The 27558-nt window shown below is 44.4% G+C and overlaps 1 protein-coding gene and 1 long non-coding RNA gene across 9 annotated transcripts in view; both read right to left on the bottom strand.

Moving 5' to 3' along the window:
• Window positions 1-13605, bottom strand: part of CNOT1 (CCR4-NOT transcription complex subunit 1) — a 106878-nt gene extending 93273 nt beyond the window's left edge. For 6 of the 8 annotated variants that reach the window (XM_057713643.1, XM_057713646.1, XM_057713645.1 and 3 more), the window contains exon 1: window positions 13440-13601. The gene's annotated coding sequence lies outside the window, so the exon portion shown is untranslated. Of the gene's footprint in view, window positions 1-13439 lie in introns of all 8 variants that reach the window. The other 2 variants (XR_009049811.1, XR_009049810.1) reach the window with 2 other exon arrangements.
• A 5173-nt stretch (window positions 13606-18778) lies between these two features.
• LOC130838997 (uncharacterized) lies at window positions 18779-21678 on the bottom strand. The gene is made up of 3 exons (XR_009049748.1): window positions 21499-21678; window positions 21281-21398; window positions 18779-20332 (listed from the first exon to the last, which is right to left on the bottom strand). It is a non-coding gene; the product is annotated as an uncharacterized LOC130838997 (long non-coding RNA).
• Window positions 21679-27558: the final 5880 nt, after the last annotated feature.

Raw genomic sequence — 27558 nt, 5'->3', positions numbered from 1 at the left:
ATTATGAAGTTGCCTGAAAAAGGCAGAAGGTAGTGGAACAAATGAGTGTGTCTCTTTTTACTTTAAAACCAAAGGAACTTTTTGGCAAACCCAATACTAACTAAATGTGGCTACTTGAAATGTGGCTAGGGTGACTGAAAGACTGTATTTTTAAAATTTTAATTAATTTTAACTAATCCCAGTCTAAAATTAGTGACTTCCCTGGCAGTCCAATGATTAAGACTCCACATTCCCAACGCGTGCGGGATCTTAGTTCCCTGCTTGGGGAACTAAGGTCCCGCATGCCTTTCAGTGCAGCGCCCCCACCTCCCCCCACCAAAAAAGGCAAGCCACATGTGGGTAGTGTAGTGCTACCATACTAGACAAAGTTGTAAAGTGCTAATGGCCCGTAGAAATCAGGGCAACTATCTACTCTAGCATCCAGAAGCAAGCAATACTAATTTTCCCAGCTGTCCCAGTTTTTTCCTTTGGTTTCCTTGAGAGCTCACTTTTTCTACAGAACTTCATGACCAACTAAGCACTAACTTAAAACAAAATACAAATACTGACATTTAATATTTCTCCAGGAGGCAGGGACTCTAGATTTACAGTACATAGTTACAGGCCATTCATCTAAAATGTTGGTTCACTTTTTTAAATTGTTTAGTTATACTTATTGTGTACATAATAGAATAACTTACAGAAGCATAATCACAACAAACACTTAAATACCTGAATTGTTCTAAGCATTTCACATATAGTTGACCCTTAAACAAGGGTCTGAATTAAGAGGGTCCACTTACAGGCAAGTTTTTTAAAAATAAATATGTATTACAGTACTACATCCAAATTTGGTTGAATCTATGGATAAAAAGAGCCAACTATAAAGCTATCTGTGAATTTTTATTTCAAATGGGTTGGTGCCCCAACTCTCATGTTGTTCAAGGGTCAGCTATATTAGTTTCCTTAAACCTGGTAACTCATTGAGGAAGATATTACCTCAGCTTTAAAGAGAAAATAGTTTAACTTGCAGCTACTAAGTAGTAAAATTGTGAAGACATGATAATAGGGCAATAGATGTATGATTTAAAAAACAAACTTGTATTATAACTTCAAAATCAATATTTTAAAGACTCTGTTTTAATGCCATTTCCTGATATAAATATCTCCAACCTTACAGAAAGTGATCAATAATAAGATCTTTAGGCCCCCAAACCCCCTATCTCTGCACGTTGGCTTTTAATTCATTCCTTTTTCATACAGGAAATGAGCAATTCTTTAAAAACATATCAACTGAGAACTGCCTAGGTATCCATCAAAACAGCACTGGTTAAGTAAATCATAAAATGGAATATTATGTAACCCTAAAAAAGGAGTTAGAAAGACTGGAAATATCTATTAAGGGTTAAAAGCAAGTTACGAGAGTATCTAGAAGGATACAAACAGTGGCCATACATGAAAAGTTAGATGAAAGAAGCTTGAGAAGGGAAGTGAACTTTCTTCCCACTGATGGAAAAGTAATTTTCAAAAACAAAATATTAGGTCAATAAAGTTTTTTGCTTATTCCAAGATTCTCTATAAAAAGTCCCAATCTATAGAGGTCTGAACCTCACTCACTGTGCAGAAAAGAGTTAAATTAACATAGAAGGCCTAAGACTGCTATCATTCTTAGGAAGGCTTGCCAGGTTGGCTCTTGGCTGGTGTCAGAACTCGGATTTTGAGAGAATTAATTCCCACTCTCAGAACTAATAAGAGTGGTTCACGGTCCCTAAACTGAACCCAAAAATGTGGTTTATGCTGAACACCTATTTTCCCTCTGGGACCGTGGAATTTTGCTATGGGGTAGGCAGAAGGTGCCTACATGACCAATCTAGGCACTAAGTCTCTAATGAGCTTCCCTGCTGGGCAACATTTCATACACATATGTTGTCACAATTGCTGGAGGAATTAAGTGTGTCCTGTGTGACTCCATTGGGAGAGGCACTAGGAGAGGCTCATGCTTGGGCGAATGAGCCTAGTTTCCTCTGGACTTCACCCCATATGCATTTTCTCTTTCCTGATTTTGCTCTGTATCTTTCTGCTGTAATAAATCACAGCCCTGAGTACAACTATATGCCAAGTCCCGTGAGTCATTTTAGTGAATTACGGACCCTAGGGGTTTAGTCCTGGAGACCCCCCCAACATACTCATCCTGTTACTAGCCAAGAGGAAGTGCCTTCTGAAGGTAACTGAGACTCAATTTGTGTGCAGAACCCATTTCAGAATTTTGCATTTTATCATAAAGACAATCCTGGAAGCTCTTTGGATTGGCTTAGATATGTTTTAGGGAATAATGAAGTGGCAGAGTCTGGTTAGATGCTCACTAAATCTCTTTCCTCTTCCTGGCTAAAAGCTAGACTATATTTCTCAGCCTCTTGCACAGGTGTGTCCAGTAGACTAAGTTCCATCCAATGAAATGTAGGCCAAAAATGATACCAGCCACTTCCAGACCTGGTCCATAAAACCTCCTACTCATGATCCTCTGATTCTATCACCAACTGCCAGATGAATGAATAGAACTCCCAACACTTAGAGGAGGGTGGCACCACAAGATGGAAGGAGCCTGGGCTCTTGAATTACTGCATAGAAGGTAATCTAAATGAACACTCTCAATGGAAGTTATCTGAGGAAAGTTATTTGAGAATAAATGTCTACTCTGCTAAGCCACTGATATCTTAGGGTTGTTACAACCCTAGTCTGCTTTGCCTACTAACAGAGGACATGACTGAGTGAAAATTTTTAGAAGTTACTATTGACAATGTGAAAAACTGAGAAAGAAAAGAATAGGTCACAGAGAAATTAAGACTATCAGTGGGAAAAAGGAGTGAATGCATTCAAGAGGGAACTGCAAGGACTCTAAAACTGTGAAGATTAAGGAAAGAAGTGAAGAAAGAGGAGGAACCAAATACTCACCTTTCCAGACTAAGCACTTGAGTTCCACTTACTCCTGACATGAAACAACTAAGGAAGAGAAAGTGTGAAGGGCAAAAAAGACAAGGAGGAATGTCTGGAGTGAGGCATACAGATGAAATCCACTGGGCAGTTGGATTTACAGTCTGGAGCACAGCAAGTATGGGCTGCAAATAATAGATCTCAGAGTCATCAACATATAGATGATAACATGAGAGAATTACAGAAATGAGAATAAAAGAGGACCTATAGAGAGTCCTAAGGAAGCTTAGCACTTAAAGGTAGGTTAAAAAAGAAAAAGAGGAACTCAAAAACTAAAAACAGAACTACCATATGATCCAGCAATTCCACTCCCAGGTATATATCAGAAGAAAATTAAAACCCTAATTCAAAAAGATACATGTACCCCAATGTGCACAGCAGCATTATGTATAATAGCCAAGATATGGAAGCAATCTAAGTGTCCATCAACAGAGGAATGGATAAAGAAGCTGTGTCCATTTATATATCTATAAAATGCACTAGGGCTTCCCTGGTGGTCCAGGGGCTAGGACTCCGCACTTCCAATGCAGGGGGCCTGGGTTTGATCCCTGGTCGGGGAACTAGATCCCACATGCCACAACTAAAGATCCTGTGTGCTGCAACTAAGACTTGGAACAGCCAAATAAATAAATGAATATTTATTTAAAAAAAAAAAAAAGGGACTATTGCTCAGCCATAAAAAAAAAAAAAAAAATTCTGCCATTTGCAATATGGATGGACCTAGAGGATATTATGCTTAGTGAAGTCAAAGACAAATACTGTGTTATCACTTATACGTGAAACCTTACTGTATGTGATCACTTATATGTGATCTAAAAAAAAAATGAATATAACAAAACAGAAACAGATTCACAGAACAAACTAGTGGTTAAAGGAGGGGAGGAATGGGGGTAGGGGCAGGGGATTAAGAGGTACAAGCTACTATGTGTAAAATAAGCTATAAGGGGGCTTCCTAGATGGTGCAGTGGTTAAGAATCCGCCTGCCAATGCAGGGGACACGGGTTCGATCCCTGCTCCAGGAAGATCCCACATGCCATGGAGCAACTAACCCCGTGCGCCACAACTATAGAGCCTGAGCTTTAGAGCCCGTGAGCCACAACTATTGAGCCCATGTGCTGCAACTACTGAAGCCCACGCATCTAGAGCCTGTGCTCCACAACAAGAGAAGCCACGGCAATGAGAGGCCTGCGCACCACAACGAAGAGTAGCCCCCACTCACCGCAACTAAAAAGAAAGCCCGAGCACAGCAAAAAAGACCCAACACAGCCAATAAAATAAATAAATACATAAATTTATTTTTTAAAAAATAAATAAATAAAATAAGCTATAAGGATATACTGTACAACACAGGGAACGTAGCCAATATTTTATAACTTTAGACAAGAGCATAACCTATAAAAATACTGAATCACTATAGCGTACACCTGAAACTAATGCAACACTGTAAATCAACTACACTTCAATAAGATAAAAAAAAAAAAAAAGAGGAACTCAAAAAGGGAAATGAGAGTGGAAGGACAGAGGGGTGGAAGAAACTTAGTGATTAATATCAGAAACCAAGAATCCTCTACTTAATAGTAATAAGTAAAACCTATAAACAGATAGCATCCCTAAGAGAGAGTAAGAATCTTTGTCCACTGTAGTAGGCAGCCTCTAAAATAACCCCAACGATCCCTGCCTAATATTTACATCTTTAAGTAATCTGCTCCCCTTAAGTGTGGGCTAGTCCTTAAGCGTGGCTTCAAAATAAGAGAACAGGAAGTCATTTCTAAGATTAAGTTACAGGAAGACTGACTTCTGTCTTGTTTATCTCTGAGCCTGTGCTCTGAAAGAAAGAAGCAAGCTGTCATGGTGTGAGTAACCCCGTGGAGAGGGCAATGTGGCAAGGAACTGATATCTCCCAAACAAGAGCCAGTGAGAATTTGAGACCTGCCAACTGCTACATGAGTAAGCTTGTACCCTTCAGACCCTTCTCACTACCCTTCAGACAGGAGATGATTATTGCCTGTGGACACCTGCACTGCAACTTTGTGAGAGACACTGAGTCAGAAGCATCTAGCCAGGCTCTGCATGTGAAATAATAAAAAGCAAAAAAGTTTTAAACAGCTAAATCTGGAGGTAATTTATTGTACAGCAATTTATAACTAATACATTCATAACAGTCTATGAAAACCATGGGAGAAAGTTTTTACAACATATACTTATCAGTATAAAAAAAAACCAGGGACTTCCCTGGTGACGCAGTAGTTAAGATTCCACCTGCCAACGCAGGGCACATGGGTTTGATTCCTGGTCTGGGAAGATCCCACATGCTGCAGAGCAACTAAGCGCGTGTGCCACAACTACTGAGCCCACATGCCACAACTACTGAAGCCTGCGTGCTTAGAGCCCATGCTCTACAACATAAGAAGCCACCACAATGAAAACCCCGCACACTGCAATGAAAAGTAGTCCCTGCTTGCTGCAACTAGAGAAAGCCCATGCATAGCAACGAAGACCCAACACAGCCAAAGATAAATAAATTTTAAAAATGAGGCTGTGAGCCACAACTAAGGAGCCCGCCTGCCGCAACTAAGACCCAGCGCAACCAAATAAATGTTAAAAAAAATTTTTTTTCAAAACAAAGACATTATTATACATTACGAGAATTACCGACTAGGAGATCACTAATGATCTTCAAGAAAGGGACGTTAGTATTCACCAGGAGGCAGGCCGAAACTCCTCCATTAAAGAGGACAAAACCATCAGGTAACAAGACAGGGCCTAGCCCAAGCCCTAGCCCCTCCAAAACCTTCCAAACACATTAGATGGTCTACAGGTTGATGTGCTGATCTACCTCCACTTCCCCCTTCAGTATGCGTGACACATATGTATTATCCTTTTCATCAGTTCCTTGGGGGAGACACCTTGGGTTTATTCCGTATCTCTTCTTTGTCACCACTCTCAACCAAACAACCAGCTTTGAGGGCATCAAAAATTTTCCATAACTTTCAAGTCCAATACCAGTATTCGATTTCTAAGTCCCTAAAATGCAATTTGACTAGACTTAACAGAAAACAAAATGTAGTCAAAGTTTCGTAAATTTATTCCACCTTCATCACCCATCGAAGGTGGAGATCATTTTCCATAATCTCATTTCAGGTTGGTTTGTCTTTGTGATAGCATCACTACTTTACGTATCATGAAGTTTATTTGGCAGTATTTTTTTCTGACATGATACATCCCAATTTCAGAGGTGTTAAAATGCTAAAAGTGTGTTTTAGAATCAGTGAAATATGGTATTCCTTTTCCACACATATGTAGTGTTTCACATCTGCCACTGTAAAATTAAAATAATTTTAAGTAAACTTGTGACTTACCCCAACAATAGCTGGGATAGAAAGCAAGTAAAATAACCCTGACAACAAATCTGAACCCCAAAAGGGTATTTATTGGAATAAACTAGAGGGCAATATCATCTCCAAAAGCATTTTGAAATGTGGGAGTGAGAGAGCCACTGGCATTCAATGAGAATTAGATATGCAACAAAAATCCTGTAAGGAAGGACAGCACCACCAATAAACTATTCTGCCAGAACATCAATAGTGCCCTTGTTGAGAAAATAGCTCCTGCATCCACTTTCTGTAGGGTGGACCCTACAGGTGAACACCTCAAGTCTGGCTTCCCACAAAGTTAACACAAAGCCAAGCACGACTTAAATCCACCAAATGGTAGGAAATAGTATGTGACTAATGTGAAGTGGCTACCAAAACTTATCAGAGAAACAGTTTACGCACTACTATTATGTATATTAACCCAGTCAAATACTTGTTGAGTACTTCTATGTGTGAGGTGTTTGAGATACATCAGTGAAGAGCCATACATACATCCCTGCATTTCCACTGGGGGGGAGAGAAACAGTAATCATAAAAAATTATCAAGCATGTTAAGAGACACTAAGTACTATGGAAAAATAGCAAGATAAAGGTAAACCAAATTGTGGGGGGCGGGGGGCGGAGATTGCAAAGTAGGGTGGTCAGAGTAAGCCTTACAGAGAAAGTAGTATTTGAGCAGATTTTACAGAGCTGAGTGGTTTAGCCACACACACATCTGAGAGAATAATGTTTCAGGCAGAGGAATGTCAGTTAATTCAAAGGCTTCCTCCGAGAGTACATAGCACATGTGAGAAAAAGCATGGAGGCTAAGTGTAGCTGAAGCAAACTTAGTGAGGGGGAGAGTAAGGAGAGTAAGTTGGGGGGAAAGGGGAATCTATGAGGCAGTATAGGGCAGGACTAAATCCTGCAGGTGATGAAAGGACTTTCTCTGGCTTTTACTAAAGACAGAGAATCAATGGATGGTTTTGAACACAAGACATGATATAATTTTTAAAACTATAAGAATCACTCTAGATGATGAACTGAGAACAAACTATAGGGGAGCAAGAGTAGAAAGCAAGGTCGATAATAGCACATTAAGTGAGAATTAATGGGGCTTCCTAGGTGACACGGTGGTTAAGAATCTGCCTGCCAAGGCAGGAGACATGGGTTCAATCCCTGCTCCAGGAAGATCCCACATGCCTCGGAGCAACTAAGCCTGTGTGCCACAACTATTGAGCCTGCGCTTTAGAGCCTGTGAGCCACAACTATTGAGCCCATGTGCTGCAACTACTGAAGCCCACGCACCTAGAGCCTGTGCTCCACAACAAAAGAAGCCACGGCAATAAGGAGCCCGCACACTGCAATGAAGAGTAGCCCCCACTCACCGCAACTAAAGAAAGTCCATGCACAGCAAAAAAGACCCAACATGGCCAATAAAATAAATAAATAAATTTATTTAAAAAAAAGAGAGAGAGAATTAATGACTGAAACCCAAACACAGAAGAACTCTACAAATATCCCAAAACTAGGTTAGCATATTAAAGTAAGTTATTGTACCAGCGTTTTGTGGTTGCCAGATCCCTGAAGGCTTACTGACTGGAGAAGACAAAAATCAAAATGAAATACTCTCAAGTTATTTTTACATTTTACCTTTGGACAGAATCTCAACTTCTGTAATCTTTGGTATCATTGTCTGTTTGAAAAGGGAAGAGTAACATTCCTAAAATATCCCTGCCACAACAGTGGATATATATACATGGTGCACTTATCTCTTCATTATCTAAAGAACTAAAAGCACTAGTGTGATTAATTCAAATCATGGACATCCCCAAATTATGTATTACTGGGCTTACGAAGGTCTAATGTAAAACTTTTTGAGAATCAAGTTAGTGAGAATAAGGAAATATTCAAGGGCATAACAGTCGACAGGTAATAAATGGCTTGAAATGAAAGCTCTGCGAAGGACAAAAACAAATGGATCAAGACTTGACTTACTTCATAACTATGTCACTATGTCACTTCAAATAAGTCAATTTTACTCAATGCAACGGAACCTTAATACTAACTTTTACACAATATCTAATAGTCTTGTGTGGTGGCTTCACAGTTTTATCATATTTTATTTTTCTTTGGTTGTGAGGCATGCAGGATCTTAGTACCCCAACGAGGAATCGAACCCTCACCCCCTGCAGTGGAAGCGCAGAGTCTTAACCACTAGACCACCAGGAAAGCCCCGTCACAATTTTAGAAGAATACAATCCATACATCAGCACAGTTTAAATGACTTCGTGTTAGCAAATAACAGTTTATTTTTAAAAACTGAGAAAGTGAAAAGGGCATGCTTACTCCAAAGTCAGAAAAGAACCAAGTTCTTGATGTGAAATCAACTGAATATTCAGAAACATTTTCCCAGTAGCAACATGCAAAATTTAAAGCTATGCAGTATATACTTAAGACTACTAAAAATAACAGAGAATACCCTTCTTAGAGCTACTGTATTTTAAAACTATAACTATACCAAGAGAACATTTACTCCAGTATCTGTCACAATTCAACTTACCGTGCTGAAGAACATTTTAAAACAAGTCTCAGACTTGCCTAGTGGCACAGTGGTTAAGAATTCACCTGCCAATGCAGGGGACACAGGTTCCATCCCTGGGCCAAGAAGATCCCACATGCTTCAGAGCAGCTAAGCCCCCGCATCACAACTACTGAATCTGCACTCTAGAGTCTGTGAGCCACAACTACGGAGCCCATGTGCCACAACTACTGAAGTCTGTGCACCACTGAACCTGCACTCTAGAGTCCGCGAGCCACAACTACTGAGCCCATGTGCCACAACTACTGAAGCCTGTGCGCCTAAAGCCTGGCTCTGCAATGAGAAGCCACTGCACTGAGAATCCCACACACCTCAACGAAGAGTAGCGCCCCCCCCCGCCCCCGCTCGCCACAACTAGAGAAAGCCCCTGTGTAGCAACAAAGACTCAATGCAGCCAAAAACAAAATAAAGAGCTGCTAAAAAAAAAAACTAAAACAAAAAATCTGAAGTCACTCCATTCTTTGAAGGCCTCAACAGAAATGCAAGTTTATTACACTAAGGTTAAGTAATGACCACTCCCAATAATTGTAAAAGAACAGACTATCTTTTTGTCAGTTTTATATTTTCACACTTCAGAGATGAAAAACTCAAATCTTATGCCTTGTCCTCCAAAAAAAAGTGGTTGATCATAGATTATTCTCACCTTTTTGATGAATGATCAAATTCATAGAACTTCTTCCTTATACTGAACTCTAGCAGTATGGAAAGACAGAATCAACATTACTAGGCTAGAGTACGAAAACCTGGTCTAACATTAAACTAAGGAAGTCACCTCACTTTCCTGGGCTTCAATTTCCTAAAGATGATACCATAATTCTATATGACTAGATTTCAAAGCTTAACCTTCTAAAAGATGTCAACAGAATTATACATGTATAGCTTCAAGAAAAAACAGTCTCTGCCCTCAAAAAACAAAAACCAGGGTATACTGTTTTCCAAGAACGCCATGTTCTATAAATCTACCCAAGTGTAACAAATGAAGCATTATTCAATTACAATTCAGGGCAACTGTATACATTTGGAGGATGGGAGACTCCTTACCTACTATAAAAATGAGACAGAAAACTTACAAGGCAATATATGGAACAGGTAAGTGAAACGAGCCAAGAGGAATGTAAGAAATCAATTTTGCTTAGGGAAATCAGGGAAAGATTATATACAGTACCTCTGAGTATGAACTGGAATGATGAATAATGTTTTGGTAGGTACAGACAATGACATTCCAGATAAAAGGGGTGAAAACGTATTTGGAAACCACTGTGCAACAGTCTTTTAACTACAGCCTAAGTTAGTAATATGCTGCTATCAGTAGGGAGGAATCAATACTTATTCAGCTCCAGGCCAAGGTACTTGAAAAACTTTTAAGTATAGGATGCCTAGTTTCAAACCAATGATTTAGTAGACAACCTGGCATTAATGTATAGAATTAACTGTATTCCTGGAATCATTTACAATTAGAATGTATTCACACATTACTTACATAATAAAGAAATCCAAAAAACAAATCATGGGGAAAAGATACTGGAGAGTAGTTAGAAAGCTATTGCAAAAAAGACAGGGTCTGAAACAAAGGGCTAACTATTCTTATAATGAATCCGCAAAAAAAAATTTTAAAGTAACATTGCATTTCAAAACTAAGAGCTCTAAATTCAAGGTGACAAACTTTCAGACTAATTATCTGAAAGGGGAAATGCTGCGCTCTTAATATGAAGTTTAAGAGTAATAAAATGCTGTCTTTCAAAATATGCTTTCATTTCACTTTACAGTTCTTATAATTAGTCCAACACCACAAAAAAAACAAACATACTCCACCCACCCCCACAAAAAAACCACAACAAAACCAACACCTCTCCTGCGGACACTGAGCCTTCCAGCATTAAAGATAGAGATGCACTTTTTTTTTTCCAGAAATGCATTTCTTAAACCTACACTCCACATTCCCAAAGGCGGAATTTCCCTCAAACCTGAACACATGATTTCAGATTAAGTCTACACCTCTAATAACTGACTTCCCGAACAATGCTTTTCCACCAATAGTTTGTTCTGTTTGCTTTGCTACATTCTTGCAAATGTATGAATGAAAAGGACCTTAAAGTTAACTACTGTTTACATATAGGGTGCAAAAGCTTTTGAGCCCATTTTAGCTTTGAAACATGCTTGTTAAAAACTGTGAGCAAACAGAAAAGGAATTGCAGGATCTTTCTTTATATAAGATCTTAAAATAAAACTCAGTAGGATACCATTTTCAAACTTCCCAGGAGGAAGTTCAGTTTGGTCAGAGGGCCCGAGTTAACAAATGCTTCAACTAATATTTTTTAAATGACTTGAAAGTTTTGTTCTTTTACAAAAGAATATACCAAGTTCATGGCAGGTACTACTTCTGTTGATTCAAAAAGCATAAACATCTTACAAAAAATGTCTTGAAAAAATCTGAGCATCCAATTAAAATTGTGGACAAATTCTCTTCCATGGTACTGAGTACCAAAGATTTGTTACGTAGTAGAATGAAATAAAGATTCAAGTCCACAAATTTAAGTTGGTTAAAAAGAAAGCTTTTCATAATTAGATCAGACTCTAACCAAAAACATACTTGGAAAAACCAACATGCAAGGATAATCTGAGATTAGCCTTTAAGCATGGTGTCAATAGGAAGCATTTCCTCTTCTGTCCTCACAGTTGTTTTTTGCTTTTTTTTAAATGACAACCCAAAATTAGGATGACATTCCAGTACTTAGCCTGACAAGATCCATTATAAAGAGATCGGGATTTAAAACCCCAGCAGAAATTTAAGAGACAAGAAAGAAAGAAGCTAATCCATTCTACTAAATTAGGAACCAAAAGCATTTCACTTCTGTTCCACCAAAATGCCACAAAGGGCTGCCTTAAAATTTCTAAGATTACAATCTTACACAAGAAAGGGTATTACTTTCAATTACTGATGGTCAAATCTTTGTGCCTGGATTCTAGACTTAAGTTTCCATGGAAGGACTTGGGACCCGCCCCCCACTTGTTGAAAAGGGACCAACTCACCAAACAAGCTTTATCTCACACGACCATTTCAGTCAAAGCACAACTAGATGCCTCAAACTTTATGTATCAGCAGCTCATTTTCTCCTTAGACAAGGTAACAATTTGCAGTGTCCTAAAACAGGGTTATCTAAACTGTTACCATACATCTTATCAATAGCTAAAATACCACACTGCCAATCTTTGGCAGGGTAGGAATGTTAACCTGAGCATATTAAAACCGAATACTTCTACACAAACAAGTTCTTAATCTGTTCGACCTACTTCCTGATTCTGTACTTGTACCACCAATTTTTCATCTGTATATCCCTACTCCTATCAAACGGACTGCCACGAGGCAAACGTTCCGAGTTTTTTTCGCAAAAAGTAATCAAGTGTACTCACTCAATTATTAACTGTTAAATTCCCCAAGACAACTGAATTACAGAGAAATAAAGAGGGAGACTACGTGCTATTACTTTCAGGAAGAAAATACTTTATTTGAGTCCTAAACAACGTGACGTCTGAGTGCCTTCAAGGGAAAAGTTTTCTGCTCAAAGTTTCTTTTAAACACATTTCCAAACCCACAGATATCAAGCATTAAAAGCTAATCCTAATGAGGGTCCTCATCTGCGGGAGCCCGGGAGGGTGAAATCTGCAGAGGAGGTGGTACTGGAAAAGAACACCTGTGCGTCTGGCTTCGTGTGACCCCGACAAGACCAGCAGTGTCTCTCTCACCAGCACTGAGGCCCGCAAGTGCTCGGCTCGCTAAGGGGGCACGGCCCGTGGGTGAGCAGGGCCGCCCCTACAGCACAGACGCTGGGCCAGGTGGGTGGGGGCCGACTTTGGTTGGAGACAAGCGGGAGCGCCCGGGCGCGCGAGTGGAACAAAACCTGTGGCAAGAAGTAACGAGGAAGTGCTCGCTCCCGCCCTCCCCTCCCACCGGCGGACACCCGAAACACCGGGGGTTTGACAACGTCCTGGGGGCGGGGAGGGAGGGGGACTGGCAGCTCCCAGGTCCACCGAGCGGAACTGGGAGCCTGCAGCTGCTCCACACACGGGCCCCTCGCCCCCGGAGCTAGGCCTCCGCAGCCGATGCCCGCTGCCCCCGCCCGGCAGTTGAGGAGCTCGTGGGGTCTGGGAAGGGTGCAGTCCGCGTGGAGCGAGGCCCAGCCGCCCCAAACGCCGCCGCCGCCGCCCTCCGAGACTCCAGGCCCGGGCCAGGGGCCATCCCGGCTCTCCTCCCGCGCTCTGCCTTCCGCTTCATGGAGTCGTCGCCTCGGCTTCCTTCTCTTCTGAGCCCGAAGACTCGGCGAGCCGAGGGGAGAGAGCCCGCCCTCTCGCTCGCCTCGCCACTTCCCCGTCCCGACTGCCCCTCGCCCCGCGGAGCGCCGGGAAACGCTCCCAGTAGCCCCGGGACCACCCCCGTTCCGTCCCGCACTGGCACCTGCGCTCCGTCGCTGACACCGCCCGTGCCAGCCCCGGCGCCCGACCCCAGCCCACCTCACCTCAGGCGGCTCCGGCGGCGCTGGACACAGGAAACTCCTGGGTCCCCGACTCCGGCTCTCCTCGACCCCCCTCTTCGGTTAACTCCGCTTGTTTCTCTACAAAATGGCGCCGGAGGTCGCGCGCTCACGTCGCGGCCTTTCCCCTCCCCGTTCCCATTTCATCATTCGCTGCCCGCCCGATGGCCGCGGCGCCAGCCAATGATCGCTCCACGCCCGTGGCTCCTGCCCAATCACCGACGGGTGCCCGCGGATTTAAACCAATCACACACTATCACTTGCAGAAGTCAAGGAAGAAACCAGGCTCCTGCTAGCAACTACCAATCCAGACTCCGACTTCGCGGGCTTTGGCCAATTGCCGCTCACCAGTCCCCAGGGACCGTACTCGGAGCCCTCGCGCCTGCGCTCGAGCCTGCGCTCGAGGCTAGAGCCAATGGGGAGACGCAGATAACTTCGATTTGGGGCTTCACAGACTTCCCACCTGACCTCGAGGTCCTCGACCAATGGGGGCCTGGCATTGCCTCTGGGAAAGAATAAATGAAGGAGGCGGGGGGTCCTTAAATTCTCGCTACCTTGCGCGGGAACTATTCTGAGTTCGGGTGAAAAACAGCCTTCCAGTACTGTCCTTCCTCTTTCGAAGTGTCAAGTCCGGTAGACTACGGGGCTTATCCAATCTCAAACACTGCGCCGCCACCCACCCACCCATCCCGTGTCCCTTTGGCGGGGAAAGCCAGCTACCAGAAAGCAACCCAGGCTGTAACTGGCATGGTGGCGCTTTGCATCCTGGGATATGTAGTTCGTCCCTCCCCATTCCTGTCGCAAAAGTAGTACGAGTGCTTCCGTCACTGACTGCGCCCTAGGAGGAGCAATGCATGCTGGAGAACGTAGTCCCCCGACTTCCCATTTGGTCCTAGCTCGCTTCATTTTCGTCAAGAGAACTTTCCCATCTAGTTCTGCCTGCTGAGGAAGGGACTCCTTACAGAGAGGTAGGAAGCTCAGGTTCTGTTTTTGGCTTAGTACCTGGAAGTGGTATCAGAAAGAATACTTATGCCCTTTGCTCTCGAGAGAAAAAAATATAGAAACGTATCTTTTTTAAGATATTGTGGCCACCTGTTCCCAGCGAGAGTGGGAGAAGTGGGAAAAATGTGTTGACTGGTGGCTTTTTTACCTTTTGGAAAAAACGTACCCTCATTACCCTCCTCATGTGGCTACGCTGAGTTGCTTGTCTCCTAGCCATCTCTCTCATACTACCTTTTGTACCTAGAAATACTTTTTTTTTTTAATTGTGGTAAAAACACCTAACATAAAATTTACCATCTTAGCTGTTTTTAAGTGTACAGCATAGTAGTGTTAAAACTATATGCAGGGGAGGGAGGGCATATGGGGATATATGTATAAATACAGCTGATTCACTTTGGTGTACAGAAAAAAACTGGCACAACAGTAAAGCAATTATATTCCAATGAAGAGCATAAAAAAAAACCTACATGCATATTATTGTGCAAATGATCTCTAGAACTTTTTCATCTTGCAAAGCTGTGCATCTTTACCCACCAAACAACTCCCCATCTCCTTCTTCCAATCCTTGACAACCACTCTTCTATTTTCTAAGAGTTTGACTACTTTAGATACCTCGTGGAATCATGCAGAATTTTTCTGTTTGTGACTGGTTTATTTCACTAACATCCTAAAAATACTTTTTAACACCTGCCCATTCCTTGGTTGGAGGCCAACTCTTTCAGCAAACATTTACTGAGTGTCTGGTTGTTTCAAACAACTGTGGGATAGCCAGGGACCCCACATATAGCAAGATCAAGCGTTGCTTCAGTCTTGTTCATAGCTGTATCCCATCACCTAGCACAGTGCCTGGCACATGGTAGACTGTGAGCAAATAGATGTTGAAAAATCAGGAAATGGAGAAATGGAGTTAAAATATTATAATGTCAGTGATAGAAGGCCCCTCAAGTATGAGGATTGAGTCCCTTCTGTACCTCGTTCCTGTATAAAATTGCTAAAACCTCTGTGGATAGCAGAATTTTGGCCAAATTTATCAAAACGGAAAATACACAGACCCAGTGACCCAGTGTCTAGCACTTTATTCCACAGGTAAATATTGCAAATTTGTACACAGATGAATATATAAAGAATTCACTAATGACATTCACTGTTAATAGGGTCCCAAAAGATTGGACACAATAGAGAAGAGGATAAATAAATGTATGGTACTGTCATACACTGGAACGCTACATAGTTTTTAAAAATCATGAGGTAAGTCTACAGGTACCGATATGGAGTGATTCGAAGATTTATTGTTAAATTTAAAAGTTAGGTGCACAAAAGGAAAAAGCAAAACAAAACAAAAAACTGATGGTGTAATCCATCTGTGTAGGAGAAAATAACTGTATTTGTATTTACATATAAATGAATGCATAAAAAAATTTGGAAAGATACAGCCTTTCCCCCAGCTGACACCAATGGTTATCGCTGGGGAGGGGAGTGGAATGAGAAAGATTAAAGGGAGCTTTTGCTTTTTGTTTTGAGTATTAGTATACTCTTTGAGCTTTTTGCAAAGACAATGTATTCGTGTTTTATTCGTATAATTTAAAATAATTTTTTTTTGAAAAAGAGACAGAAAATGACACCCATAGAGGTCAACTATCTACGACCAATTCTATAATTCTACAACTAACTCAGGTCTCAGACATAAATCTCCCAAAGTAAAGCAAGTTGAATGAAATAAAGCTGAGTTGCTTTTCCCCACTTCAGCCTGTCTTTATACTGAGGCTGCTCTGTGAGACCCTTCTACCCACTGCCAGTGCCACCCTCCACCCCCGACACTTACCCCTAGCTACACCAACACCACTCCTAGGATTTGACCTGCCTTGGGGACTTAACCTAGTACCTGCAGGATTCCCACAATAAATAGCCTGGAGATCAAAGTCCTCCAACTGTGTGTTGTCAAGAATTCTGGGTGGCATCTATCCTTATTAGAAAGGAGAGACTTCACAGAATGTTTACAAATTGGAAGGGTTAGTGGAGATCACCTAGTGTACCTTTTTTCACTTTACTCAAAGACATGGTTGGAAATCATGCCCAGACAAATTAGTTTACTAGAGACCTTCACAAAGGATTCACTGAATCACCTTGTAACTCAGCAATTATGTGTTCTGGGGTTCAAACATATTTAGAAACAGGATATTTTTACCAGCTGTTAATCGCTCACCTGGCCTCTTTCCTTAGCCTTCTTCCAGTCCTTCACCCCCCAATTAATTGTACATCCCAGGCTCTGGAAGAACTATATAAACTCTTTTAATTGTTTCCTAAAATAGCCTGGAGAAGGAAACATAAGTGCTAGGAAACAAAAGCCTTATTGAATTGGCTTGGGGTGGAGGCAAAAATACCTGGAAGACAAAGGACTTTGAGACTTTGAGATCTGTGTTATAAAATGTTTGGAGGTGCAAGGCCTTTTTATTTCGCATTCTTATTTTTCAGTCCCATATATCAGACAGTAACTTCAACTTACAGTAGTTTTAACTGTCTTATCCAAAGCAACTCACTGACAGCCTAAATCTAAATTCTGATCTTCTAGCCCATCACCATTGCCTAATTCCAGAGCTTCTGGCTCCTAAGGCATCTAGGCTTTTTTTTTTTTTTTTTTTTTTTTTTGGCATCTAGGCTTTTATGTGAGTTTGTTGGCTCTACCCTGTTGGGAGGATGACCAGGGAGGCACATTGCAAAAATCCCGTTGAGGAATTCAGAAAGCCAGTCCCTAAACCTGGCTGTGCCCCTTTCTGTGTAACCTTGGGAAAGTCACTTCCCCTCCCTGTACTTCTTTATCCCTCCTCATTATTTTGAGGATATTAGATGTGGCTCTCAAACTGTGTTCTGTGGACTCCTAGGAAGCCAAGGACTTACTTACTGTGGGGTCCTGGAATTCTTATGTGCACGTAAGTTTATTTATCAACTAATATACTCTAAAACTTTACATGCTTTATCTCATCCACACCTCAAGACCCTGTGGGGTAGGGACCCCATTTTACAGATCATAAAACTGAGGCTTAGAGAGGTGTGAGTCACTTGCCCAAGGTCACATACCTAGCCAATGGCAAAGCAACCCAAGCTCTCTGACTTCAGGGCTGACATTCCCAGCCATCATCCTCTAAGCTTTCGTTTGGAAACCCCCATGCCTGGGTGATGTCCCAACTGTCATGTTCAGTGATCCAGCAGTGACCAGATATTTTCCAAGCCAAAAAATGTGATGCGTTGTCTGACAGAGGGTTATAAATTAGTGAGACAGGTTCTGAAAATACTGCTGTGAGTTTGGTGTTTTCCAGTTGAGTTTACATCTGAATTTTTAGATTCTCTCTTTAACAGGGGATTTTGTCCCAAGACTATGTAGGAAACTTCTGACTTTTTTTTAAGGTGATTTATCCTGCTGTCTCTTTTCATGAGAGAACAGGGAAGAAGCTAAGAGGGAAAAGGAAAAGCAGCAAAGCCTCTCCTCTGGTTCATGGTTAGTTTAGCACTGAGTGGATGCTTGTGAACAAGTTAGAGCAGGTCTGAGAAACCTGCCTGGGCTCTAAACAGATGCACGGACCTTAACACTATTGATAGACTTCTGCGCGGGACAGAGTCTGTGTGACTCTGCTCTGATTTTCTGTTTCCTCACTGATCGCAGACCTGATCTTTGAAGTGATTGCCTGAAACCTGGACCATCAGTCTGAAGTCTTCATCTGGGCCCCTGCCTGGGCAGATAGTTCTCAGTACTACAGACTTCTCTGGGCACTGTCTCAGCTCCTCAGCCCCCAACTTACACTTAACATCATTTACCCATCTCTTCTGTCATCTTAGAGAGGTAAACTCATACTATATCCTGAACTGAAGATGGGAGGGGGCGATAAGTTGAACGTTGTCTTTTAAATTCCTCTTTTTTTTTGGGGGGGGGGGGGGCGCACCTCCTGGCTTGCAGGATCTTACTTCCCTGACCAGGGATTGAACTCCAGCCATGGCAGTGAAAGCCTGGAATCCTCTAACGACTAGGCCACCAGGGAACTCCTGTTCCAAATTCCTCTTGACCATTCCACACTTCCTTCCCTAGGTTATTAAGTCCATCAGACATGTAATCTCTTCCATATACAGTATAGATTCTTAGGAGTCTGAGAAAAAAGAGGCCTCTGTCTTTAAGATCTTTACAGTCACTCTTTGGAGGAGCAAAAGACAGACCAGGTCCAAGTAAAAAAGGAACCATGTTGATTAGTGTCGTTCAAGTTGCTGTAACAAAATACTATAGACTCCATGGCTTATAAAAACAGAAATTTATTTCTCACAGCTCTGGAGGCTGGGAAGCCCAAGATAAAGGCACGAGCAGATTCAATGTCTGGTGAGAGCCCACTTCCTTGTTCACAGATGTTCGTCTTCTTGCTATAACTTCACATGGTAGAGGAGCCAAGGGAGTTCTCTGGATTCCCTTTTGTAAGAGCATTAATCTCATTCACAAGGATCCCACCCTTATGACCTATCACTGCCCAAAGGCCTTAGCTCCTAATACATCACACACACCCCTCCACCACCAGGGCAGAAGCCTCGTGTCTTCAACAGATAATCATTGATTAAACATCTGCCGTGTCCCAGATCAAACAAAGAATTACAAGCATGATAAATGTTAACAAACAGGGAACATAGGGAGTTTGGGGGAGCCTGCAACCCAGTCTAGGGATTCAAGGACTATCTAAGTATGTGAAAGGAATAGGCATTCCCTAGACAGAGCTGCAGATAGAGCGTACGTTCCAGCAAAGAGCTACAGAGCTGCAGATAGAGGGTACATTCCAGCAAAGAGCTAAGTCTCACAGAGATGATACTGGCATCTTTGAGGAATTAAAAGACCAGGAAGGTTGGAGCCTAGAGAGGCAGCCAGAGGAAGATTTAAGCCTCTGTGGTCAGCCCTTTAGCCTAAGGGCTCTGGGAGCCTTTGAAGGGTTGGATGAAACAGCTGACCTGCTAATATTTGCATTGTTTGAAGGTCACACTGGCTGTGGTATGAAGAAAGGACTGGTGTCCAGCCAGAGAAGTTGCTGGGAGACTAACCAGGAGGCCACCGCACGAGTCCGGGGAGGTGGTGGCCATGGGAACGGAGCGAAGTGGGGCCACCAGAAATGTGGGAGGTCAAAGTGTCAGGCTTTGGCAACTGATGGAGTGCCAAAGGTGAGGGAGAAAAAGTGAAGGATTGTCTGCCCTTGGGTACCTCCTCCCCACAACCTCCACCTCACCCCATGAAGCAGGGAGACTGGAGGAGTAGGTTTGGGAGCAGAGACAATTTGAAGGTGAATGTGTTTCACACAAGTGGAGTGGCCCCCATGGGTGACTGAGAGCCAGAACTGCTGATGGAGGGAAGAGTCTCCAGCACAGCACAGCCCAGGAGGCCTGAGGACGGCTGGAGGCTGAATGAAGTCACAGAAGCTAGAGGACTGAGGGACTCAATGTGTTTGAGCAGGCAAGCAGGGAGGAGATTGACAAGGCCTTGGGCTGTGTGACCTTGGAGAGAACCTTTTCTGTGGGGCTTAAACCAAATGGGATGGGGCTGCTGAGGAGAGCTGTAGCTCGGCGGGGCGGGGGGAGGGGGGTTGTTTTCAAGATAGACTGGGGCACATTTAAATGCTAATAAAGTTCTTTAGGAAAGAGGTTCTCTCTCCTCCCTGTGATCCAGTGGAGTTCAGTTTTAGCAGTTTTAGATAGCTGGAAGAACAAGGTCTTCTTCTTTGTTTTTTGAAATACTTGGGCTTTGATCTTCTCCATCCCTTCTCTTCCTCCTGAGGGCTCTTCTCCAAAGCAGAATGTGTCCAGGGACAGCCCCCACTTAGAGCTGCACGGGAAACAGCTCTTCCTCTGGCTGCTGACTTCTAGAAGAAGAAAGGGCTACAGCCACTCCACCCCCACCCAGGCCGCCCCAGGGTCCACCCTTCCCCTGGGGCATCACGTCCTCACTGGCTGCTTCAGGGCCTCCACAAACCTCTCCCCACCCACAAAGTTGCAAGCCAGGTCAATGTCCCCTTTATGGCCAAGGGCTCAGAGGTCATTCTGCAGTAGTTCCCAGGGGAAAGGGGCCCTATCCACTACTGTCCACAGTCCAAGGCTACCTCTGGTACTGAGGACAAACCTGGGCGCTGCAGGAAGAAGCAGCTGAGGATGTCCAGACAGCCCACATATACTCTGGGACACAGGGAAACTGGGAACTGGGATTCCCGGAGCCCCTTTTCAACCTTGCTTCTTTTTTTTTTTTTTTTTTAATTTCTTTATTTGGGGGCACTGGGTCTTAGTTGCGGGATGTGGGATTTTCATTGCAGCATGTGGGATCTTTTAGTTGTGGCATCTTTTAGCTGCAGCATGCGGGATCTAGTTCCTTGCCCAGGTATAGAACCCAGGCCCCCTGCATTGGGAGCATGGAGACTTAACCACTCGACTACCAGGGAAGTCCCTCAACCTTCCCTCTTAATCAGCAAAAAGTTGCTCCCGGATATGGGCCTATCTACTCCCCCAGGATAACAATTCTTCCTCATACCCTTTTCCTGGACTTTAGGATCCCCACCTCCATCCCACCTGCGTTCACTTGCAACAGGTGCCTCTCCCTCATCCATTTCTTCTTTCAGCAAATATCTGAGTGTTTTCTGTGTTCCAGGCACGGTTACAGGTGCTGGGATCCTGATAGTGAACAAACAGCCTGCTCTTGCCTACATCTTATTGTCTGCTGTCTCTGCCCTACCTCTCCCCAAGAAGGCCCCCCAATCCTGGGAGGTCACATCCGCGCTCTCATGCCTCTACCAGTGGCTGCTAGATCTCCTCGGGCTTACCTGCACAGTTCCCAGCAAGGAGGGGGTTGGGGATGTGGCCCAGCTATGTGGTTCAGCCACAGGTGCGTGGTGTGGCCTGGATACATTCAGACACCCCAGGGATGTGGCCATTAGGAAGCTGGAGACAGAGAGTATGGAAGGAGTTATGGGGTTGAAAGCCTCAGATAGTCCCTCCCACCATCCCATTTTCCATTGCAACAGGTACCTCTCCCTCGTACCTTTCTTCTTTCAACAAATATTTGGTGAACCTCATAGAGATGCTATTGGGGACCCCACAGGCTCTTTCCTTGTTCTACACCCTTGAGCCCCTTCTGTAATTCTGCGCATCCTCTTCCCACGCAGACTGAGTCCTTCCCCTTCTCTAGACTTCAGAATCCTCTTCTGTAAAATAGAAGAGTTGGCCTCGATGATCTCAAAGTCCTTTCTATCTGGAACTCTTCTGACTTCCACAGCAGCCCCTAGTCTACCCTGTACACCAATGGGAGTTGTCAGGGAGAGTTACCTGGAGAAGGCAGGATAGAGAGAGGAGGGGGAGCCAGGCCACTTTGCACGTCTTCGTCTCTCACCATCACCACGTGATAATCCCAAGAAATAAGAATTCCAAGGACACGCTTGTCCTGGTCCGGGGACCCTGGGGAAGGGCTTCCTGTCCCCCATTCCCACCATCCTGAGCATCCCACATCCTGTTGTCTTTCAGGCTCAGACCGTGCTGTCCACAGTCCAAGGCTGCCCTAGGTAACCTTGCACTGGGATACCACCTCTCTAAGCTTCAGTTCCTTCATCTGTGAAGGGGGATCACAATAATACCTACTGTGGAGATTCTTTAGAGAGCTAAATGATGAGATGGAGTATGTAAAATACTCAGTGCCTGGCATCGAGGAACTTCACTTATGCAGTCATTGATTCGACAATTAGTTTTTAAGTGCCTCCTATGTGCCAAGTGTTGGGAATATAGCAGCAAAAAAAGCAAAGTTGCTTCGGTCATTGATCTTGCATTTAAACCGGGAGTTGTGATAAACAGTAACACTAGAGAAATAATGTTAAGCAGTGGAAGTACTGTGAAAAGTAATGAAGCAGACCAAGGTGCTGGAGTGCCAGGGGTGCGGGGGCTGGGGAGGTGGGCAGCTCTTTTTGTTTGGGGAGACCTCTCTGACAAAGGATCTGAGCAGAGACCTGAAAGAAGTGAGGGAGGAAACCACACAGACATCTGGTAGCAGAGGGTTCCAGGCAGGAGATCCGAAAGTATAAAGTCCCTGAGGCTGAAGTTTGGTGAGTCCGTAGCTGAGGCTGAGCAGTGGGGGAGGAGGTGTAGCAGAAGATGAGGTCAGAGAGGAGCCAGAATTGTGGGGCCCTGTCAGCTATGGTGAGCACTTTGGCTTCCATCCTAGGAAGAAGAGACACCATAGAATATTTTGACCCGAGGATGATGTGAGCTGACCTTAGGTTACTGCAAGGAGAAGAGACTACAGGAGAGCAAGTTGGGGGGTGGGGATGGGGGCGGGGCGCGGTGCAGCAGGAATTTCCAAATTAGAAGAATAGTCCAGGCAAGAGATGATACTGGATTGGACTCTCTGCAAAGCTGGAGAGAAGCATTACCTGTATAATTACCTCCAGACTACAGGGCATAGCCCTCATCATTCTCCCATCACACCTCACCAACCGGCGACTAGGGTGGCCACGTTGACCTGGTGTCTTCACAAGAGGTTGCTCGTGTCAGCAGCGTAAGGCCCCTGGTAGCCATGTGCCACCCAGCAGGGTGAGTAGAGGTTGCAGGTGTGGAGGGCAATGCCCTGAATCATACCATAATCTTCCAGGACATGCAGAGAGGAATCAGTCCAAGGACTTTCCAGGGTTGAAGGTAAAAACACAATTTGCTACACTTTCAGGCACGGGATCTGTTGACTTTGACACCTAACATGGTGAAAATGGCCAGCAACGTGTGAGGGACCTGAGCCTGTGCCCTCTGGCCTCGGGGGCGGGGCGGGCAGTCTTGGCTCTGACCCTGGGGGACACATCCATGCCACACCTGGGGAGCTGAGGGCATGCTGCCACTCTCCTTGTGAGAGAGCTATCAAGTGCAAGCCAGCTCCACCAAGTCAGTATAGGCCAGGATTCATAGTTTTTTTTTTTAAGTTTGGCCCATTTAGATAGGGCCAAAGGTTCAGTGGTCCTCTTATCTCACCCATTCCTACTCCTACTGGTATTCTGCTATCTCCATGTGGGCATGCACAGCAGGAACTTAGCAAGGCTGCGTGGCAGGTAAACTCCTTGGCAGAAATCTGAAGTTAGATTGCCCAGTAAACACTCCTAAAATGCTCATTCTTATTTGAAAATCAAAATTTGGTAAGCAGTAATAGCTCCCTGTGTAAAATAACCCTTTGTCACGGGTCAAAGGAAAGTGTGAGGAATTTTAGATTCTGGCAATGGCTAATCAGAACCTTGAGGGGGGACTTCCCTGGTGGCACAATGGTTAAGAATCCACCCACCAATGCAGGGAACATGGGTTCGAGCCCTGGTCTGGGAAGATCCCACGTGCCACAGAGCAACTAAACCCGTGCACCACAACTACTGAGCCTGAAAGCCACAGCTACTGAGCCTGAGTGCTGCAACTACTGAAGCCCGTGGCCTAAAGCCTATGCGCCACAACAAGAGAAGCCAATGCAAGGAGAAGCCCGCTCACCGCAAGGAAGAGTAGCCCCCACTCGCTGCAGCTAGAGGAAGCCCTTGCACAGCAATGAAGACCCAACACAGCCAAAAAAAATAAAATTAGTTAATTAATTTAAAAAAGAGAGAGAGAGAGAAAGAACCTTGAGGGTCCATCATCAGCCCATGGAGCAGAGGCAGAAACATTGCTCTGGGAAGGTCATCCCCTCAGAGTTGTCATCGTTCCTGGTGAGCCCTCCTACTTACTGTTTATCTGGTTTAAAAAAATCGTAGATTGCTGAAGTTTGCACTCAGATTTGCATCATTTGCATTAAGATATGCACAGCCTCTTGGGAAGAAGAGACGGGAGTGGTGTGACAGCCAATACCACAGGAGGAATTGGGGACCCTCCTATCTCCTGAGTAAATGTTATCTCTGATGTGGATCAGGGCCTATCTGCTGAGTGTTTTGCCCAAGCCCTTTGTAGGTTTCTTCTGGAACAGGGCAGGGTAGGGGGCAGAGTTGGAGGCCCTTTGGGAGGCCACACAGCCCAGGGGACAAACCCTGCCCTTGGACACAAAAAACCTGAATTCTAGTCCACACTCTGCCCCTTATTGGCTGGAAGGCCTTGGGGTAGTTTGTTTTCCTACCAGATGGGGAGGAAATATTGCCTGAATTTTTGACAGTATGTTGTATTTGTAATTTAAAAGCAAAAAGGAACAAGATGTTTTAAATTTACTTTTTATGTATTTAAATTATTTTCTAGTTTTATTGGGGTGTAATTGACAGATACCATGGTATTAGTTTGATTTGACACATAATTTGACATATGTATATATTGCAAAATGATTACCACAGTAAGTTTTGTTAATATCCATCGCCTCACATAGTTACAATTTTTTTCTTGTGATGAGAGCTTTTAAGATCTACTCTCCTAGCAACTTTCAAATATACAATACAGTATTATTACCTATAGTCACCACGCTAAACATGACATCCCCGGGACTTATATTTATCTTATAACTGGAGGTTTGTACCTTTTGACCATCTTCAGAAATTTCCCCAACCTCCAGAAATAAGACTTTTTAAATCCCCATGTGAGTCCCACCAACCTGCCTGCCTCACAGGGCTGCTGTAAGCTGATTTGGGAGCTTGCTCTGTGTGTGTGTGTACATAAGGACACCTCTGTGCACTGGGGTTCTGAGCTCCTCTTTTCCTTTACTCTCCCACCAGCTGAGGAGGAGAGAGGTGCCCTCTTGCTAACCCTCACCAAGGAGAGGGCTGACTCGCCACATTGAAGCAGTTGTCCTCTGCGGTGTAAAAACAGAGCAGTAGAAGGTGTTGAGGGAAGCCCAGAGGCTGTGGGCTGAGACCTGGAATCAGGCAGTGAGGGTGTGGCCACCTGGCCTCACCTCCACTGCCATGGCAGTTACCCCATATCCTCCCTATGATCGATCTAAACTGGCCTGCCTGGTGGCATCACCTGCCTCTGGCCTGAGGATGGCAGAGAGCCAGCTGCCTCAAAAGTAGACATGCCAAGGCCTAGAAGGAAACAGAACTTACTCAATGCCAGTGAGGCCATGGTAGTAACCATACTTTATCAGAGGATCTTCACTCAGGTGGTAGTTGCTCATTTCCTTTCCCATTCCAAAGCCCTGACTCCAGAAGACACAAATAAGTGCTGAAGCCCCTTGTGATGGTAACAGTGATAATGGCTAAGCTTGAGTGCTAGGCCCTGCTCTGAGTCCTGTGTATTCATTGTCTCCTTTAGTCACCATAATCCTGTGAAGCAAGTACTATCGTGTGATCCCCAATTTTTTCTCGGGGGTTGCACCGTGTGGCTTGCAGGGATCTTCTTTCTTTCTTTTCTTTTTTGTTTATGCACCCCCATTTTACAGATGAGCAAACTGAGACACAGAGAGGCTAAAGAGCTTGCTCAAGGCCACACAGCTAATCAGTGGCAGAGCCGGGGTTCAAACGCAGGTTAGTGCCATTTCCAGGTCTACACTCTTAGTGACTTGTCTATACTGCCTCATGTAGAATTAACACAGAACCGTCATCAGAATCTCAGAGCAGCTGACGTCTCAGATTAGCCTTATGTACACACGGGGAAAGAGGCCAGAGGGGACAGGGATCAAGGTCAGAGACTGGTCTCTGTCTTCCAGATATATCCCAAATCTTTCCCTTGATCTCCACCTCCAGTGTGCTCATTCTAGTCCACGTGTCACTGTCATCTCTGCCTGGACCACCAGAACAGGCCCTACTGGTTTCCTTCTTTCTACTCTTGCCCCATCCTCTGCAATCTATCCTCCTGCTAACACCCCTCCAGTGGTTTCCTAGAGAATCCTTCCCATGGTTTACAAGGCCCCCAGGATCCTGTTCATCTCTCCACCACGTGCCCTTGCCCACTCTGCTCCAGCCGCAGTAGCCTTCTTTCCAACTGGGTTATTCTGCCTCAGGCTTGCACTCGTTTTTCTTTCTGCCTGGACCACTTTCTTGAGGCTCTCCTCACGGCTTCTTCTTGTCATTCAGCTCACTTGTCTCCTTCTCAGGAAGGTTTCCCAACTATGATGTCTAAAGCAGTCCTTCAGAGCCCTTAGCATTCTCTGAAACGGCCTTGTTTATGTATGTGTACCCTTATTGTCTGTTTTCCGCCACCTAGAAAGCAGAGATTGTGTTGATCACCACCATATTCCAGTTTGTGCCAGCTGGGATGCTCAAAGAACATTTGAAGAATGAAGGACAGGATAAAGAGTGCTGGGCATTGCTGGCATTTGACTCCTGTTCAGCCAGCCAAAGACCTGAGACTTACCTTCAGGTTGATGGAAAATGGACCTTTGACAATGTGTGCACTCAGGGAGGGAGGGGCATGTATATACCCCTATAACTTTCTCCAAAGACATAGAAGTCATGGCTGGCAAAAGTGGGGAACTGTTCAAAGAAATTCAGCCGTGCTTGGCAGTTGTCAAAACCACCTAAACGGAGAGGAAATGGGACCTAAGGTGGAGGTCAAGGTGGGAAAGAACAACAGACAGGCTCTCCTGCCCTAGCCAAAGGGTGAGAAGAGATCATTTACTCACCTGCTGGTCTCCCTCAGCTCCTGTCTTACCCTCTCTGGTCCATTCTCAGGCCCTGCACAGCTCACCAGCCCCAGCTTCTGTGACTCTCTCTCTTTTTTGTTTGTTTGTTTGTTTGTTTGTTTGTATCTTTTGGCTGTACCACACAGCGTGTGGGATCGTAGTTCCCGACCAGGGATTGAACCCGTGCCCCCTGCATTGGAAGCATGGAATCTTAACCCCTGGACCACCGGGGCAGTCCCTGTCACTCTCCCTCTGAAAGATGATGCTCCAGCCTCTCAGGCATCAGCTTTCACTATGTCCAAGCCTTTGTTCCCCGCTCTCACTTTGTGAGTAGACTCCTTCCTCCACAATCACTGGGCTTTGTTTCCTGAGGCCCAGGGTGACGTACATCTCCCTGCTCTGTGCTTCCCCGTCCCCTGTAGCTCCTCATACTTGTAATGACTAGTGTGATGTCTGCTTCTGCCCTAGACTGTAAGCTCCATGAGGATAGGGACCGGACCACCTCCTTCACGGCTGTTTCCCCCATGCATAGCACTGTACCTGGCACACAGTAAA

This window comes from Hippopotamus amphibius, chromosome 16 (genome assembly GCF_030028045.1).
Source record: "Hippopotamus amphibius kiboko isolate mHipAmp2 chromosome 16, mHipAmp2.hap2, whole genome shotgun sequence".
In the NCBI taxonomy this organism is placed as follows: domain Eukaryota; kingdom Metazoa; phylum Chordata; class Mammalia; order Artiodactyla; family Hippopotamidae; genus Hippopotamus; species Hippopotamus amphibius.
The sequence above is the reverse complement of the archived record's forward strand: the minus strand, read 5'-3'. Positions and strand labels throughout refer to the sequence as shown.